This window comes from Hemicordylus capensis, chromosome 5 (genome assembly GCF_027244095.1).
Source record: "Hemicordylus capensis ecotype Gifberg chromosome 5, rHemCap1.1.pri, whole genome shotgun sequence".
NCBI classification, from domain to species: Eukaryota; Metazoa; Chordata; class Lepidosauria; order Squamata; family Cordylidae; genus Hemicordylus; species Hemicordylus capensis.
The window spans coordinates 39,313,268-39,332,186 of NC_069661.1; the positions used below are offsets into that span (position 1 = coordinate 39,313,268).

The 18,919-nt window shown below is 43.0% G+C and overlaps 1 long non-coding RNA gene across 1 annotated transcript in view; it reads right to left on the reverse strand.

The window, feature by feature from the left end:
- Window positions 1-355: 355 nt before the first annotated feature.
- Window positions 356-18,919, reverse strand: part of LOC128327859 (uncharacterized) — a 36,976-nt gene continuing 18,412 nt past the window's right edge. Inside the window, exons 2-3 of the long non-coding RNA XR_008308839.1 lie at window positions 12,904-13,020; window positions 356-420 (exon numbers count right to left, since the gene is read on the reverse strand). This is a non-coding gene — a long non-coding RNA (uncharacterized LOC128327859). The remainder of the gene's footprint in view (window positions 421-12,903; window positions 13,021-18,919) is intronic.

The following is an 18,919-nucleotide window of genomic DNA, read 5'->3' on the forward strand; positions in this document are numbered from 1 at the left end:
CTGCTCCTGAATGTCCCCCAACCTCCAGGATTGGCTTTTTATTTTGAGGGAAGTGCTGGGACCTAAAGAATGTGGAAGGGAGCAAGGAAGCACAATTTCAGGAGTGAAGCATCTTACAATAGCCCTTTGAGGCAGGGATGTCAACAGAATAGCTTAGGGTCATTCCATTATATGTGGATTCCCCTCCTCCATAATGTATTGGCAACTGTGTGGTGGGCTGCTGCCCTTCCCAGTGTCCTGCTCCAAATCTCTTTTCCAAGCTGCAATGTACAGAAAATGCTCTTGAGCAGCTATTTCCATCTCCCTGCTTGCCTGCTTGCCTTCCCTTCCTTCCCTTCCCTTTCCTGGCAGGGGCTTACCTTCTCAAACAGTGGCCTCTTCCTCTCCTCTGACCTCCTGCTCTTCTTTTGAAAAGGAGCTCTGGAGCAGAAATGTATTCAGGTCAGTAAAGTGATGACTTCAAGGAAATAATTTCCACAAAATGACATAAGAAAGTGTACTGAGGCCAGTAGAGTGCTAGCTTGGAGAGTCTCCATGAAATCACTCGAGGCCAGCACTTTACAGGTCTCCTTATAGTGACAGCGAGGAGGAAGAGCAGTGGTGGGCAGGTGCAGCAGGTGGGATGGCTCTTCTCCTTTCAGGTCCCTGTTGCCCCAAGGCCTGGTATTGGAGGTTCTGTTCTCCCCTCTGCCCATGGTTCTGCTGAGAAGTTCCTCCATGGAGGTGGCTTCCCGAGTGGAACAATTCAGAAATACTTGACTGTGTCTCTTTCCTCTAACCATGATTTCTTTAGGGTCCTCACTTGTTGCCTATGTTCCATTACTAATTTTCTTAAAGCAAATTCTCAGAGGTTGGGTTAGGATCAGCAGCTGTCAAACAGGGACCTTGGTGGTGGCCTTAGGCAGGAAGCAGGAATGGACCTACTTACATGACACCATCTTGGTGACAGAAAATCTCTCTCTCTCTCTCCCTCCCTGCAGATATTAGAAGATCTCAAAGCTTATCCATCAGGATAAAAAGATTGTCAATGTCCAGCAATTCTCCATGGCTAAATTTGAGCAGGAGGTTGCTTACTTTGTGCTGTAAGTTTAACCATTCTTATCAAAAGCATTTTAATTGTTACATTTTAAATTGTAACATTTTAATTGTTAGCCACCCAGAAACATATGTTTGGGCGGGATATAAATTTAATAAATAGAATTTAATAATTTAATAAATCGAAATAGAAAAGCAGCTGATGCTGCAAAACAAGCAATGTCAGTGTCTGATGTGCCCAGTTTCCCCCCCTGCCATGGACTTAAGAAGGCTACATGAGAAGCACATTTTCCATCTGCATCTGCCCAGGCATTTACAAGTGTTTCTCTTGGATGTCGATGCAACAGAGTGATCCATGTTTGTGACCTCCAGTAGAGCTCAGAGCTGCAATATGCTGAGCATGGAGCTACTGTTGAAGGTCACTTGGACACTTCTGCTAGCACAGCATTTGGCCACCCACCTGCTTGACTGTGTTAGCCACAGAAAATGTTTCACTCCCATACACAGGCTTGGGGGTGGGAGAGTGCTGCACCATGGACAACAAACCCAGGGCTTCATGCTGATCCACCCTGACAACAGCACCACATCATTGTAATTCTACCAGCTGTCATGATACTACTTTAGATACGCATGAGAGCAACAGAAAGCCATATACAAAATTGTAAAGGTGTATTAATTTCTTCGCAAGAAACTATAGTGAGGCTTCAAATTATAACTTATGGTTCTAAGACATGATGTATAAAATAAATAGGAAACTGGATGCTCATAACACCCAAATTCTTACTCAAAAAACCATGGACAATATCCATCCTTATTGCTACACATGTGGCAGCTTCAGACATTATTTAAATGCCTCTCTCTAGCCATGTTCAGCGGGGTGAAGGGAAAGGAAGTCCCACTCCACTGTGTCACTCACCTGCATCCCGCTCACCTGCATGCCACTGCATGCCACTCATACTTACAGTAGGGCTTGTCTGAAGAGGGCAGAGCCCTACTTGTGATTGTAAAGTTGGGGTAACCTAGCACACCTAAATTCAGACCACAAGGCTTGGTTAACCAAAAGAGGTGGGGAGGTGCCATCAGATCTGGGATCCAGTTTCCTTAACATGATGACAGATGCTCCCATGACTGCAAGGGTGGATCGATCCAGTCTTGCAATCAGGGAAGCACCCACCATCATGAGTGGGGCTCTTCCCTCTTCAGACAAACCCCACTGTAAGTGTGAGTGGCAGGGCATGCAGGTTTATGATGTGGTGGGGGGAGAGGTGGTAGGACTTCTTCCCCCTTCATCCTGCTGTACACAGGTACAACAGTACAAGTGTCTGGAAGTCAGTTGCTGGGATTTCCAGTGTATATATTCAGGTGCAATTTCCGAAGCTTTCTTTTCCATTCTTGCAACAGGGAATTGAAAACAGGAAGCAGCACTGCTATGTTAACAACAAAGTGATGAAGAGAAGAAACCAGCATGAACTCACTCACCCAGTTTGGAGAGACCTTTTTGAGGAGCTCCAAAAAGATTTGTCCAAACTGGGAGAGTGGGTGACAAAATGGCAAATGTGGTTCAATGTAAGCAAGTGAAAAGTGATGCACATCGGGGCAAAAAACACCAACTTCACATATACGCTGATGGGATCTGAGCTGTCGGTGACTGACCAGGAGATTGATCTTGGGGTCGTGGTGGAGAGCAGAAGCTTCCTGGAAATGAGGGTGCATTCTGAGCAGAAGCCAAGGTGCTTGGAGATCAGGAGAGAGAGAAGTAGTCTGCAAGAGGGAAAGCAAGACCTGTGGAGGGCTCGGGAGCTAAAGGCAGCCTTAGCTGCAGGCGAGGAAGGTGGGCGGGCGGCGGGAAGCGAGCCCCAAGGAGGGCTTGGGAGCGAAAGGCGGCCGTAACCGCCGGAGAAGCGGGTGGGCGTGAGGAAGTGTTTTTCTTGCTCCTCAAAGCTGCCGAGGCTTGCTACTGGTTTGGAGCTTCTTCTCACCACTTCTCATTGTCTCCTCTTTCCCCTTCAAGTTCTTTTTTTTTTTTGCAATGCCCCCCACTGGCACCACCGATGTCGCTGCTGCCTAGCTTCCTGCACTTCAGCCTACCTGCTACTCCTGTTGCTCACAGCGCACACGAGGCAGGCAGGCAGGCAACTCCAGGCAGGCAGCTGCTGACCCATCCCACCCGACCCCCACCAGGACCAGAAGCGACAGGGTGAGCAGGCACAGCTGGTCAATTCTTGCTTTTTGAAGGCAGGGAAAGCCCCCTCCCACTGTGTCCTCATCACACCAAAGCCACCAACCATTGTGCGGCCCCCAAGCTGGCTGCAAATCAGGCAGGTGCTGCGGGGTGTGCATGCCCTACCCTGCCATGCGCCATGGGAGACTGGCCTTCTGGGGGGCCCTTTGAGGCAGCTGGGACGGAAGACGACTGTCTCCCCTTGCCTAATGAACAGTATGCCCCTGATGGCAACCAAGATGATCAAGGGCCTGGAGCACCTTCCTTATGAGGCTAGGCTACAGCATCTGGGGCTCTTTACCTTGGAACAGAGGTGACTAAGGGGAGACATGATCGAGGTGTATACAATTATACATGGAGTGGAGAAAGTGGGCAGTTAGAAATTTTTCTCCCTCTCTCACAACACTAGAACCAGGAGTCACCCCATGAAAATGAAGGTTGGGAAATTTAGGACTGACAAGAGGAAGTACTTTTTCACGCAGTGCACAATTAATCTATGGAATTCTTTGCCATGGGATGTGGTGATGGCCACCAGCTAGGATGGCTTTAAAGGGGGCTTAGACAGATTCATGGTAGACAGGTCTATCAGTGGCTACTAATCTGGTGGCTGTGGGCCATCTCCAGCCTCAGGGGCATGATACCTCTCAATACCAGTTGCAGGGCAGCAACAGCAGGATTGAAAGCGTCCTCTCAGCTCTTGCCCATCTGGTGGGCCACTGTGTGAAAGAGGATGCTGGACTAGATGGGCCTTGTGCCTGATCCAGCAGGGCTGTTCTTATGTTCTTAACTCTCCCTCCCCCCTCTCTTGCCTGGTGTCTTTTCCCTCCAAACATCAAACTTGTCCACTTTGTCCCTGAAAGAGGGAAGGAAGAGACAGGAGAGGGAGAGACGGTTATTCATGCAACAAGAGAGAGACCAGCTGGCACTCCCAGCAGCTGAGGCCAACATGAGGGGAAGAACAGCTGGCGGTGCTTGGGCTGGTGAAGGAAGAGGGGATGGGGTCAATGAGGGAATGGGTACAACAGGGGGAAAGGGGTGGAGGCAGAAGAGTTGGGACAGGGCAGAGGCCGCAAGCAGGTGAGTGGTAAGGCAGGAGGTGGGTTAGGATGTTCACACTCACCACCCCATGGCACACTTGCTGACTAAGGCATCTTCACCTCACTTCATGGGGGAGCTGCCCCTGCAATATGGCCATCTCCAAAGCATAGTCTGAGCCAGGGGTTACTGACCCCAATTACTAATTTACATAAGAAAACCCTACTGGATTAAGCCGAAGGCCTATCTAGTCCAGCATCCTTTTTCACACAGTGGCCTAGCAGATGCCTCTTAGAAGCCCACAGGCAAGAGCTGAGGGCATGCCCTCTCTGTTGCTGTTGCTCTCCTGAAACTGGTATTTAGAGGCATCTTGTGTCTGAGGATAGAGGTGGCCTATAGCCACCAGACTGGTAGCCATTGATAGATCTGTCCTCCATGAATTTGTCTAAGGAAGTTGTTCCAGGCCCCTGATCATCTTGGTTGCCATCTTCTGCACCCTTTTCCAATTCTACAATGTCCTTCTTAAGATACGGTGACCAGAACTGTATACAGTACTCCAAATGTCAAGGTACAGTACCTGAAAATTGAAATAAGGATTAGTGCTTTTGAGGAAGTGTTGAGTTCCTTTCACAGCACCACTAAGAATTGCAATTGCAATTGCAATTCAGTATCCTGGGTTATGAAAAGGAATTCTGGGTCTGAGCGCTCTGAGGTGAACACTTCTGTCTCAAGCCCTAGAACCATTTTGGAAATTAAACACTGTTACACTGATCTAAACTGTTCACTGTGTTTTGGTGAGGCACACCCCTGTTGTATCACTGCTGTAGGCTGTTTAACTGTTTATGTCATAGGGCTGTAGGAAGATGCACCCAATTTGCACAGCATCAACATGGAATAATCAGTACAACCAAAGCCCTGGAAGCAATCCGTGCTGACGTGCCTCTCTGCCAAGATCCTATCATTCTTGATGAAGTGTTCAGTCAGATAGAGATCTCTAATATGCCCAAGCTTAAATGTAATGGGGCATGTTTGAACAGAGATAAACAGTTTGAGAGCCACATTTGACAACTGATTTGTATAGCTTCTTCTGAATCCACTAATTCTCAGATCCCAAAATCCCATTACATTTGAAATATAAATGCAATAAACATGCAATAAACAAATGCGATAAAAATTGCAATTCACATCGCCTGTGAATTCAGTAGGAACTTTCTGCATACAAGACATAAAGACTCAGCCATCAGACCAATTGTATCTACACATTTCTTTACTGGTCATTTTAAAAAACGGATTGCTAAACTTCAGTTCTCTGAAGAAGCATTTTTACAGTGCAAACTTTAAAAAGAGGAATTCCCTTTCCCTAGGGAAATGTAGCCCTATGGGATGAATTTGAGTTCTCTCTATCAGAGAGTTCTTACTATCCTCATCAAATTACAACTCCCAAGAGCCTTTTGGGTAAACCATTATAGGTAAAGTGGTGTGAAACAGATATGAAATTGTGGTACACACCCTATGAAGCCATGCTTATCAAAAGGGTATGCTGATCTTTGGGGGGGAAGCACGAGAAGTACGAGGAGATGCCCCTCCCAGACAATTTGGTGTGATTTTATTTATATTTTTAGACTGCCTGATATGCACATCTCTAGGTGGTGTACAGAATTAAAATGCAGCAAAAATAAAACAGAATTAAAAACAGTTAGTATTTCACAAAATAAATAAAAACTATCTCATAAAAACAGATAAAAGGTCTAAAATTAATTTCATTTAAAGGCCTGAAAAAACAGGTGCATCCTGAGGGTCTTCCTAAAAGCGAACAGAGAAGGAGATGGTCTTATTTCAACAAGGAGCATATTCCAAATCCAAGCATATTCCAAATTTTCTGCAGCCACAGAAAAAGCCCAGTCCCGAGTCAGCAGCATCAAACAAGCCAGCAGCAACCGTAACCGGGCCTCTCCAAATAATCTTAATAGGTAACAGGGCTGATGACCAAGAAGGCACTCTCTTAAGTACCCTTTGTTGTAGGGCTTTATTGTAGTTATTGAAGATGCTTTAGCATAAATGCTTCTCTGATAAATCCCAGAACTGGAAAAAGGGGCAGATGGTCAGAAAACATCTATTATTGTTGCTGTTGTTGTTGTCTGCTTTTCAACAACACAAAAGTTCTCATAATGGTTTACATAGCAAAGAGAATGTGAAAATGGTTCCCTGTCCCAAGAGAACTCACAAGGAAACAAGAGTGATGCAAGCAACAGAAACAGGAAGAGACTCTGTCCTATTGAAACATTTTGTTGTACGAGTGTACAGATGTCTGTACACTTGTATGTGTTTTTGTGTAAATGACTGTACCTATGATCATTTTAAAAGTGAGCCGCGTACAGCCTCCTTTAAAGGCATTGTACAGATAGAAGTGTATTGCTGTACCTATGTTCAGCATAATGTGAGAATGACTGTGTACAGATCTGTGTACAGATCTGTACCTGTGTATACCATACACTCATGTATATAATGTCTGAATAGGGCTTCTTTGCTGAGTTGAATAAGGACAGTTGCTCTCCCTGTATAGCAAAGGGAGACTCTTTACCCAGCTAGCAGGGGACCTATCAACTATTTGTGAGCACATGCGCAAAAATGACTTGCTCAAGAACAGCCAATATGAAATTGTGCTGGAGAAATTTCTGTGACAAAGTCAAAAAATTTTTATTTTGGTTTTGATCAAGATGATTTAGAATAAAGTTTCTTCCAAGAACATGTTCTATGAGTCTATAACTTCATGACCTGATTCACACATGCACTAGATTATTCTATATTTGATGACAATCTGAGGTTGCAGGAAAGCACCATCTGTTAGATCTGGCTGAAGCTATTTGTACACACCAATCACCACTGATACTGCAGTACTATAATAAATTGTACATTTATACTGAAAATTTGACAATAATTAATAATTAATAATAATATAATAAAGTTGTGCTTTATTAAAAACTCCGGCCGACATTCCATGAGGTGGAGCATTGGCATTAGAAATCTGCCAGGGCTTCTCCACAGCTTGAAGTAGAAGGGAAGATTGAAGTAGAAGGGTTACCCAACAGGGTAGCAAGGCAGGGCAGCTGTGGAACAACTTAAGGCAGTTATGCAGTACTATTTCCATTGCCCAGTGGAAGTAGCGCTGTGCAATTGCTTGGAAACTCTTTTAAGTCATTCCTCAGCTTCCCCATCATGTTACAATGTCGGGGCTATCTTTCAAGATGCCAAGTGGAGGGCCCTGGCAGGTTCATATGGGCAAATCGATGGACCACTACCTGGTTAAGGTTGGTTTCACAGCCACAATCCACCCCTGCAGGGGTGGTGGACCTATTAGGATGGTCTGTCCAAAAAGGCTGCTGGACCCAGTAGGATTTTAAAAGGCCTTGGAGGATTTTGACGTTGGTGTGACCGGTGATTCTGTCGATGCCCTGGTGGGAACCTGGAACAAGGAACTCATCAGGGCAGTAGACACAATTGCTCCTAAGCTTCCCTTCCTACCTGCTTCACAAATGGCCCCTTGGTATACTGAGGAGTTGCGGAGGCTGAAGTGGTTGGGTAGGTGACTAGAATGCAAGCAGAGGAGAACACAATTCGAATATGGCAGGATGCAGCATGTGACCCATTTGAAGACTTATGCGATAGCAGTGCATGCAATGAAAAAGAGATTTTGGTCTGTGCACATTGCGACTGCAGGTTCGCACTCAGCAGAGCTATCCCGGGTTGTGAGGGATTTAGTCTCTGCTCCTTCTACTTCAAATCAGTCCCTGTGGTCATTCTGCTGTGATGCTTTTAATGGGTTCTTTGCGAACAAGATCTCCTGTATTCAGGCCAATTTGGACTCCTCTATTTCTGCAAGGTCTATGGAGCAGGTGTCCTGCAATCCGTCTTGCAGTATTAGGTTGGATCAGTTTCAATCTGTGACTCCTGAGGTGGTGGACAAGCTGCTTGGGGCGGTGCGGCCTACCACCTGTTCTCTGGATCCTTGCCAGACTTGGCAGCTTCTATCTAGCAGGGAGATTGTTGGAGGTGGCCTAGTTAATATCATAAATGCATCACTGAGGGAGGGGAGGGTGCCTCCTTGTCTGAAGGAGGCAATGGTTAGACCGCTCCATAAGAAGCCTTCCCTGGACCCCTTAGTGATGGATAGTTACAGGCCAATCTCCAATCTACCTTGGATGGGCAAGGTGATTGAGAGAGTGGTGGCCAACCATCTCCAGGCAGTTTTTGGAGGAAATTGATTATCTAGACCCAACTGGCTTTAGAGCTGGCTACAGAGTTGAGACAGCCTTGACTGGCCCGATAGATTACCTTTACTGGGGAATCGACAGAGGGAGTGTAATTCTGCTGGTTCTTCTGGATCTCTCGGCAGCGTTCTCTGGGGCAACCCAGAGAGACCATATTATGCCTGTCTTCAAACAGTTACACTGGCTGCCAAAATGTTTCCTAGCAAAATACAAAGTGCTGGTTATTACCTTTAAAGCTCTGAACAGCTTAGGTCTGAGTTTTCTTAGAGAGCTCCTTCTTCTGCATGATCCCCACCGCACGTTAAGGTCCTCTGAGGAGGTCCATCTCCAATTACCACCAGTTCATCTGGTGGCGAGTCAGAGGCAGGCCTTCTCTGTAGCAGCTCCTGGGCTATGGAATGCACTCCCAGCAGAAATCCGTAATCTGAGTTCATCACTGTCTTTCAGGAGAGCCCTTAAAACCTACCTTTTTGGCCTGGCCTTCCAGGGTTTTTAAACTGCTGTAAACTGTTTTAAATTGTTTTAAATGTTTGCCCTGGTTTTAGAGTGTTTTTAGCTGTTTGAATGTTTAATTGGTTTTATTCCGTTATTATAGTTTTGATTTTAATTGATAACTGGTTTTAATTGTTTTTTTTTTTTCTGTTGTAAACCACCCTGAGCCATTTTGGAAGAGCGGTATATAAATCGAATAAATAAATAAATAGAGCGGTCTGATGGGTACCCTCGAATGCGGCCCAACAGTGAACCTCTCAGACAGTGCTTTATTAACTACAGCACTCCTCGGACTTCAAGACTACAGGGATTCAAGCCATTTTCTGCTGTTTTCTTACATATTTGCAAAACACATGTAGGGGAATGTGCACTCAGAAGAGGGTGTAGCTGAAGACAATAGCAATCAAGAGGAGTGAACACATGTTGAACAAGCCCAATGAATAGCACATTAGTTTAAGCCATTATTGGGCTCAGCTTCCCCTTAAAGATCCAGCTTTATTAATGAGAGTTCTCCTCTTGGACTGCAGGACCCACTTTGTCAATATCACATAACTTAACACATGATTCTATGTGTTAGTAGACACCCAGGGAATGGGATTTCACAGTCCTGGGGCAACCGAAATTGTCTTTTTTCAGGGATCTTAACCTTGAACTAGCAATTATTGCCCTTCAAGGGACAAGACGTTTAACTGCAGCTGTTTACTATTTACACAAAAGAATTGACATATGAGCTGCAGACCCCAGCCCCATTCATCATTCATTTTGTCTGACCATGTGAACAACTTTGTTTTAGAAATCGTCTTCAGATGTCATTGCGTTTGCAGCTTTTCACAGGGCAAGCTGCCTTCAGCTGTTGCCGGTGAGCTCTCTTGAAGCCATGCTTATTTTCAGATATATTAATTACTCTGCCTATTTCCTTCCAGTTTATTGTCAAATGCACAGCTGTGAAAAATGTAGGCTGGACTAATGATTAATCATGAAGCAGAAGTCTGAAAGTGAGGGCGTAGGTTGTGCGTTTTAAAGCTCTCTTTTTATGAAGATAATATATTGTTTGAGAAAGCGTTATTTATTACAGCCATGTGGCATAGTAAAAGAGTTATAAGGATTATTATTAAAGCATAACCATATGCAAAATGTGTGTATGCATTTGTGAACTGGGGCGCCTTCCTTAAATCAATATATTTTCACTACCATGAACCAATCCGTTTTACAGCTGTAATGATCTGTCGTGATTTCTACTGCTGAAAGTTGCATACATTTAGGAAAACACCACACTTCACCCACCCACCAAGGACCAGAAAAGAAACAATGGCTTTCATCTGGAAAAGATAACATTAACTTTAGAATTAGAAAGAATTTCCAGATTGTACAAGGAATACATTATATAGAGGAATACTCTTCTTGGAAGTTTATATTAAAACATTAAGCATGATCTGCAAGGAATACTGTTTTAGGGTAAGATGTCTACTAAGATGATACTAAGTCTAAGATAACGTTTAGAGGTCCTTCCCAAGGTGCCCCTCACTTCTGAGGTGAAGTGGGCAGCAAATGAGGAGCAGGTCTTTTCAGTGGTGATACCTCATTTGTGGAACTCTTCTCCAGAGAGGCATGCCTGTGCTGAGTCCTTTGTCTTTTCTGTTCCAGCTGCAGACTTTATCATCTCAGCATAGAGCTAAACCAGAGCTACTTATCTGAGTATACCAGGGATTCTGAGAGATAAGTATCATAGCACAAAAAGTACAAAATTATATACATATCTTATACTGTGGATAATTTCTGCACACTGGTGACACCAAACCCCTGCTAACTTGGCAAAGAGGCACCTTTTAAAATGGTGATTCTCTCTATTTAGCAGGGGGAGAGTAACTGGCCCTATTCACCCCCAGCACAGTACCTCCAGTGACTGTTGCTGGTGTCTATCTTATATTTCTTTTAGATTGTGAGCCCTTTGGGGACAGAGATTCATCTTTCTTATTTATTTATTTATTTATTTACTTACTTACTTACTTACTTATTATTTCTCTGTGTAAACCACCCTGAGCCATTTTTGGAAGGGCAGTATAGGAATTGAATTAATAATAATGATGAAGAAGAAGAAGAAGAAGAAGAAGAAGAAGAAGAAGAAGAAGAAGAAGAAGAAGAAGAAGAAGAAGAAGCCGCCAAAAATTGGTGGGACCATTAAATTGAAAAAGTTGTAGAAAATGAAGATGCAAAAATATGATGGGACTTCCGACTACAAACAAACATCTGCCACACAAGACACCAGATATAACTGTAGTCGAGAAGAAAGAAAAGCAAGTCAAAATAATCAACACAGCAATACCAGGGGATAGCAGAATAGAAGAAAAAGAAACAGAAAAAATAACAAAATATAAAGTTCTACAAATTGAAATTGAAAGGCTGTGGCAGAAAAAGACCAAAATTATCCCAGTGGTAATTGACGCCCTAGGTGCAATTCCAAAACAACCTGAAGAGCACCTCAACACCATAGGGGCCACAGAAATAACCATCAGCCAATTACAAAAAGCAGCTTTACTGGGAATAGCCTATATTCTGCGACAATATCTATAACAATTGACAATAAAATTCTGGCATCCCAGGTCCTTGGGAAGGACTCGATGTCTGGATAAAACAAACCAGTCAATAACACCTGTCTGATTGGGTGAATAAATAATAATAATGTTGCCATTCTTAAGCCTAATAAATAAATCTAATAAATAAATTATTATTATTATTATTATGAAGAAGAAGAAGAAGAAGAAGAAGCAGCAGCAGCCATTGCCAGGTCTTGGAATTGCAACATTATTGAAACAAACCAGTCAATAACACCTGTCTGACTGTGTAAACAACAACAACATAATAATAATAATGGGTTCTGATTGCAATAATGATTGCAATAATCTACCACAGAATTAAATGAGTTAATTCCATGGTAGTTTATTGCAATCCCAAGTGCTTGTCATGGAGTGTCCTATTTATCAGAGGCCCATCATTTGCTTCATTGATAGCTATGACACTGGTTTTTGTATTCCTTGTTGTAGAGTTTGTTTCTTGCTGGTGTTATTTTGTTTTACTTTTTTCTGTCAATATTTTAAACTGCTATGTTTAAAATATAAACCTTCAACTATGTTTAGGAATGCAGCCTAGGGCTTTCAACCTTCTCCAAGTGGGAGCATCATTTTGATCGTCTGCCTGAGAGTTTCCCTTTGTCAGGTGACAACTGAATAGCTATGTTTGTTTCTTCCTTTTTAAGGAAAATGGTATTTGTTTAAAAGAATTTATCAATAAAAAAATTAAAAACTAGATGTCCACACACCTTCTGTTCTACATGTTTCTGTTCTATACTGTATATATATCTTTTAGAGCAATGTGCATGTGATATTTGCAGTCTATGAGGAAGGCAGGGAGTGTGCTGCAGGCCACCACATCCCTGCCCCACACATGTCAGTTAACACACCCTGCTAACAATCTGCATCTCACTGTCTCCCACCAACAACACACACACACATATACACACGTCAGCCCAGGATCCAATTTTCATGGCATAAAAGTTAGTTATGTCAATATCCATGTATAATAGAATTTAAGTGCCGTAATACAAAATTCATTTCTCATCCTTAGTCTGTATTCAATAACCTCCATTATACTATCCATATTGTTGATCCAGCTCTCTCTCACAGACCAAGAGGTACATGATCTGTAAACCCATTAAAACAGACGAGGATTTAAATTGGTTTGAAATGCAAGTTTTCATTTTAAACTGATTTCTGGATCAGACTATTCAAAGTCTTTATCAAAGAAGAATGGAGATTTAATCAGATTCATGATATGTTATGAATTTGGAGCACTTACCACTTCAGGCATCTTCTTAGAATAACCCAGAATGATCAGGACTATTTCTGGGAGCAAGCTCCTCTGGGGAGTAGCTTCATAGATCTTCCAGGGGACAGGTTGTCCAGAGGAAAAGGTCTGGAAAACAGACCAATTGGGTACTTAGGAAAGATTTGGGATGTCAAACACTAGAACCTATGCTTTGCCTTTAGGGTTAAAAATAATACCCTCCTTAACCTTTCCAGTATCAATGTTCTTCCAAACAACTGTGGTTTATAGGGGTTACCTTGTGGGAGATGATTTTATACATTGGTTTTTCTGTAGACAAAACATGCAGCTATCACAAACAAACCGTATCTGACTTCTATGACCCTATTAATTTCTCTTCAAACCAAGAAGCCATGTTTTTTCTCACACAGTGGTTTGTGCCAAATGTCAACATGGAAACTTTATTTTTAAAATGTGGGCATGTTTAATTCTTGAAAGCAGGCAATAAATGTTGCTCAAAATTATATAGCATTCTGGGTGTTTTGATAGAAGATAACTCTTGCACTGAATAATCATTTTTAAATTCACATGAACAGTGATACATATGCAAACATACTTTGCAACCAAGACAACAGAAGCAAGCTTCACATTGAGTGGGGGGTGGGGAGTTGGCAGAATAAATCACATAGAATGTCCACTGAATTTCAACTGGAAATGTGTTTAGGGGCAATGATATCTGGTCCTTTTCATATCGAATGAAGATTCTATTGGGCAACTAACTCTCAAGAGAAATCTATCATACAGAGTTAATGAACAGATAATGGTCATATAAGAAAAGAATATCAGATCCCATTACCTTTGAAGAAAACTTCTGATCATTCAGCACTACGGTAATCTTTTCTAAGATTTCCAATCATATCAGGCACTCACTCCATGGTTTGGTTTGGTTTGATAGTTTTACTCTACCATAAAATGTTTTTCTACCTAACACCAGCTTAAAATCTCTCTCTCTCTCTCTCTCTCTCTCTCTCTCTCTCTCTCTCTCTCTCTGATATTTCTGCAGCTACTCTCACCCCCACCCCATTTGAGTGCCAGGGTCCACACACATTTTATTTATTTATTTATTTATTTATTTATTTATTTATTTATATTTTATTTATTTATTTATTTATTTATTTAGAATATTTATGCCCCGCCCCTCCAGTGCACTACTGCTCAGGGCGGCTCACAACAATAAGATAGATACAATAAAAGTAATAAAATTAACTACATTAAACAAAAAAGTTGTCAGATTTTTTTTTTCTTTATGAAGAAAGAAAGGGTAAAAACCACATTATTAGGTTCAAATTAAAGGTTATTTTAAAAGCTAAAAACTGAAAATTATAAAAAGCTAAAGAACCTACCAGATATAACAAAAAATTGAGGATTAAAAAGCCTCCTTAAAAAGGTGTATTTTAAGATTTTTTTAAAAAAAACACAGAGAGGGAGCATGGTGAAACTCTTCAGGGAGGGCGTTCCAAAGCCGAGTGGCCACAACCAAAAAGGCCCTTTCTCTAGTCCCCACAAACCGGATCTCTGTTAGTGGCAGGGCCATGAGCAGGGCCTGAGATGATGAGCAAAGGGCCCTGGCAGATTCATATGGGTGAATGTGGTCCAACAGGTACCCCAGCCCCAAGCCGTGTAGGGCTTTAAAGGTCAATACCAGCACCTTGAATCTAGCCCAGAAGTGGACCAGTAGCCAATGAAGCTGACGCAGGATGGGTGTGATACTTGCGAAGCGACATTGACAGACTTATTCCAATCCAATTTTCTTGCAGGGCACATGGGTTTTTTGGTTTCACTTTCTACACATGCACAAACAGTGCTAATTTATACTATAATAGTAAAATGATATCCACACGCATGGATATCACCCCATATTGAGGGGTTGTTCTCGGTAGCCTCTCTCTCTTTCTCTCTCCCCGACACAGAGCCTAGAGGCATGCTAAACAAATACTTTGGAGGCAACAAAGTATTTGTTTAGACAACCCCTTTACTGAAGGGATTTACTTACCACCATTTTATTTATTTACTTATTTATTTATAGATACTATTTATATCCTGCCATTCTTCAAAAAAGAATTCATGCTGGCTTGCAGCAAAATTATAAAACACAATAAATCACAAAAGCACCTCTAAAATTATAAGAATGTAGGATAAAAGGCCATAAGGCAATCAAAGAGAAATATGTAGACAGTTAGAGGAGTTTGAGACTGTAGATGTGCCTGGCTGGGTAGAGGAGGTGTTGGTCTGCCATCCACTTCCAACTTCTGCCAACAAAGCCAAAGCTCCACAATTTGTTTGTGGTCCACAAAGTCTCAAGGAAACCTCTGGAGAACACTCTTGCCAGTTTCATTTCAACAGTGACTTCAGCTCAAGTCTCAGGTCAACCTCTGGAGGGTCATCTGGGCTGGACTTTTGCAGAACAAAACTGACAAGGGAAGGACCTTCTCCAGACTTTGACTCATATAGCATCATGTTCATGAAAGTACATGGCGGGACAGGAGATTTTTGCTGATCTCCTCTTCCCTCAGCTGGCCCCAAATATCCCCCCAAATATGTCCCTGATGGTCCCCAACCCTCAGGGACATATGGGGTGGGGACACTCGGAGCAGCAGAGGAAAGAGGGGATTGGCAATAATCACTTTTCCTCTTACACAAGTAGAATGTACTTCTGAGAGCATAATATTAGTCTAGATGTGAGTCTTTGACTTTAATTCTTTCCCGTTTGTCCTAGAACAGGACAAGTAATATAAGTAACGACAGCACAGGTCTATGCATTTGTCGGATCATTTGAAATGAAATACTAAAGGACGAACCACAACATGACATGGGCACAGGGGCTGAATTGCTTTATCACTAGTCGCAGCAGACATGATCATGAGAGTACAAGCCTGTGGTACTTTCAAAACAGCCATTGAATGGGAACTAAACTAACTGGTGCAGAATCACGTTTTCCCAGTGGCAAATATTGTGGTTGGAGCTCAAGGGAAGAAGTGATACCTCTGCAACAGAAGCACAAGTTTAAGCAAAGTGCAGATAATTTGCAAATGACAAACTGCAGCCTGCTTAGATTTCTTGCATATAAAATTGTTATATGGAAAGATCCGGAGGCTATAATAGATTCTAGTACTAGTGAATCTCTGTATTCACAGGGGTTCCATTCTCCACAATTACCACAGATAGTTAAACCACAAAATTAGAGTCATTAAATCTATGGGATTGTGTGGGGTTAGGTTCTCAGAGGCCCCAAAATCTCATTAAAATAACCAAAAAAAGTCCAAAAGGGGCAAAATAAAGTGATCTGTTGGCCTCCAGTAATCCAGCAATGCCCCTCAGAAGTCCAAATTCTTCCTTTTTTAACTCAGAAAAAATGGGTTTTTCAACTAAATGAGCCCAAAAAAATGGATCCATTTGACAAAATGGTGGCTGGAAATGACTTCCAAGGTCATTTCTGGCCATCCCCTGACTCACAGATACACGGATTCAACCCCCCCCTTCCCCCCCCCCCGCATATGCCAAGGTTAGATGTCACCCGACCACAGATACACGAAACCACAGATGTTGGATCCACGAGTAATAAGGTTCTGCTGTACAGTGATTTTCATAGATTTTCAAGCAGGGGCCACTTTGGCACAAAAGCTTCAATGTAAGAGCATTTCCCTCTGTGCTGACCTCTGCACAGTTACAGATGTAAAGACTGTGAGGAAAACCAAAAAATTTCAGGAAAATTTGGTTTCCCCCAGGTTTTTTTTTCTTGTTTTCCTTTTTAATGTCCAGGTTTGGGGTTTTGTTTTGTTTCATTGTGTATTTGTTTGTTTTGTGTGTGGGGTGGGGGATCCTGAATTTGTTTGGGGTTTGTTTCCAGGACTTACATCTCTACACATAGTACTCTGCTATATTCAGTGCAGTGAGATCCCTCTCTTAAGGGTTCTAGGAGAAATGCCCTGGGAAGGGCTGTACTTCCCAGCACTCTGTGCATGCCTTTCAAGTAGTGCAGGGGCTCAAGGAGGTTCCATTTCCCTTAAAGAAGCCCTTTAGTTCAGATAAAGTACAGTATAGCACAGTAGGAATGGTCATCTCTGCATGGTGCCAGGGGGACTGTGCAGAGTATTCAGCTTTAGCCAAAGTTTCACGCAGGCCCAAGGGCATAACTACAATTAGACAAGCGGAGACAGTTGTCTCGAGGCCCCCTGCCTTGAAGGGCCCCCCAGAGACACATCACATGACTCCCCATTGCCTGCCTGCCCAGCCCCAAGGCCCCTCAGCCACTTGCCCTGTTCACCTTCTCTCCTGCTTGCCCTCCTGGCCAGCAATCTAAGCAGGCTGCAAGCTGCTAGAGCTCCTTCTCTCTCCGCCTCTCCGCTGATCGTGGGTGGGAGGGGCTTCCTGAGAGGCCTCCTCTGTGTAGGCCTTGCTGCAGCCTGACGCTCTCCAGGCAACAAGCAAGGAAGGAGGCAGGCAGAGGGGCCAGCACTGGCTGCCCTACCCACCACAGTCTCTGCAGACCCTCTGCCCAGGCCAGCCAGCCAGCCTAGCCTTTGCCAGTAATGGAGGTAGAAGGTGAATTCCTTTTTGTGGTCACCCCCCGCCCCGATATATAGGGATCAGCTTCCCATAGAGCTTTGATGGTGGGGCGGAGACTGAGAAGTATCTGACTATTATTTAATTTAAAACAGATTGGAAAACCTAGAAGGGGCTTGTTTCACGGCAGAAAATTACAAAAACGTCTGGAACAAACAATATTATATTTATATTCATTCTTTCATTCATAAATGCACTTATGTTCAAGTTGTTTTGCAACCCAGAAGGTCTGAGTGAGAACTATGAAACATGTGTTGTGCTTTTATTTTATTTTATTTTATTTTTCTTTAGAAATGACAAGCTGGTTGGACATGTCCCAAAACCTCACTCATGCTATTTACACTGTATGTTATCAGTCAGTATGATTCTGTAATGATATGAAATGTTAAGGAGGCCCTGCACATGCTGATTTGCCCCCCAGCCCCACACCCCACTAGGGATGACCCTGATTCTGAGCACCTGCAGAGAGTGGTTTTTATCTCAGTACAGTGAGAGACCACAACCAGCCCTACTTCCACATTGGGGAGCAGGGAGAATGACTTTTAGGACAGACTAGGACGTAACTTCAGGAGCTCCTTGAGCCCTGGCATGTCTCATCTATCTTAAAATTCTACCAAGAAGAGGCAGATTCCTCATTCTCTCCCCCCACCCTCTTTTTCTCCTGAGGAATGGTGCTAATTCTTGCTCTTTTCTCTATTTCTCCCCACCTATCTTGCTTGCTTCAAGGGGACTTTCTGGTCTCCTATAGGGAGCAAAATATGCTGGGAGCACAAATTAGTTTGCTTTGGTTTATATCCCTGAGCATGTGCTATCGTATATGCACTTACCAGGGAAGGATCTCAGACAGTTGAATGCAATGGAGTTTATTTTTAAGTAGACATGCTTTCCTTGCTAGTATGTCCTTTAGGTTTCAATGAAGTGCACTTCCAGCTAAATGTGGTTAGATTTGCTGCCTGAGGCTGCAATTCTCCACACACTTCCCTGGGACTTTTACACACAGCAGGCCTTACTGCAAGTTTACTGGGAGGCTTTACTGTGAAATTGAAGTTGTCTCAAAGAACCAATGCAAAACAGTGGATTTTTTTTAATTCCGGATATAAATCAGGCTACACTCTAATGAGCAGTGAAAAACATGAATTGTGTGTGAACTGCTCCCCAATAACTCACAGGGACTTCAGTGTAAATCTGGCCAACATGTGAATGCAGCACCTCCATTTCAGAGATGTTTGTTAAAGGGCTTTCATGTGAAAAACCTCCTGGAATCAAACTTTACTGAATTTGTTCAGAATTCTGAGAAAACATACACAGGTTCACACTGCATGGTTGACAGTCTCCTTTGCTAACCTGCAGCGAGGGGCCCATTTTAATTATTAGTGTTTCTAGTGTGTCCTAGGCATTAAAAGTAGCACAAATATATACTGTTCAA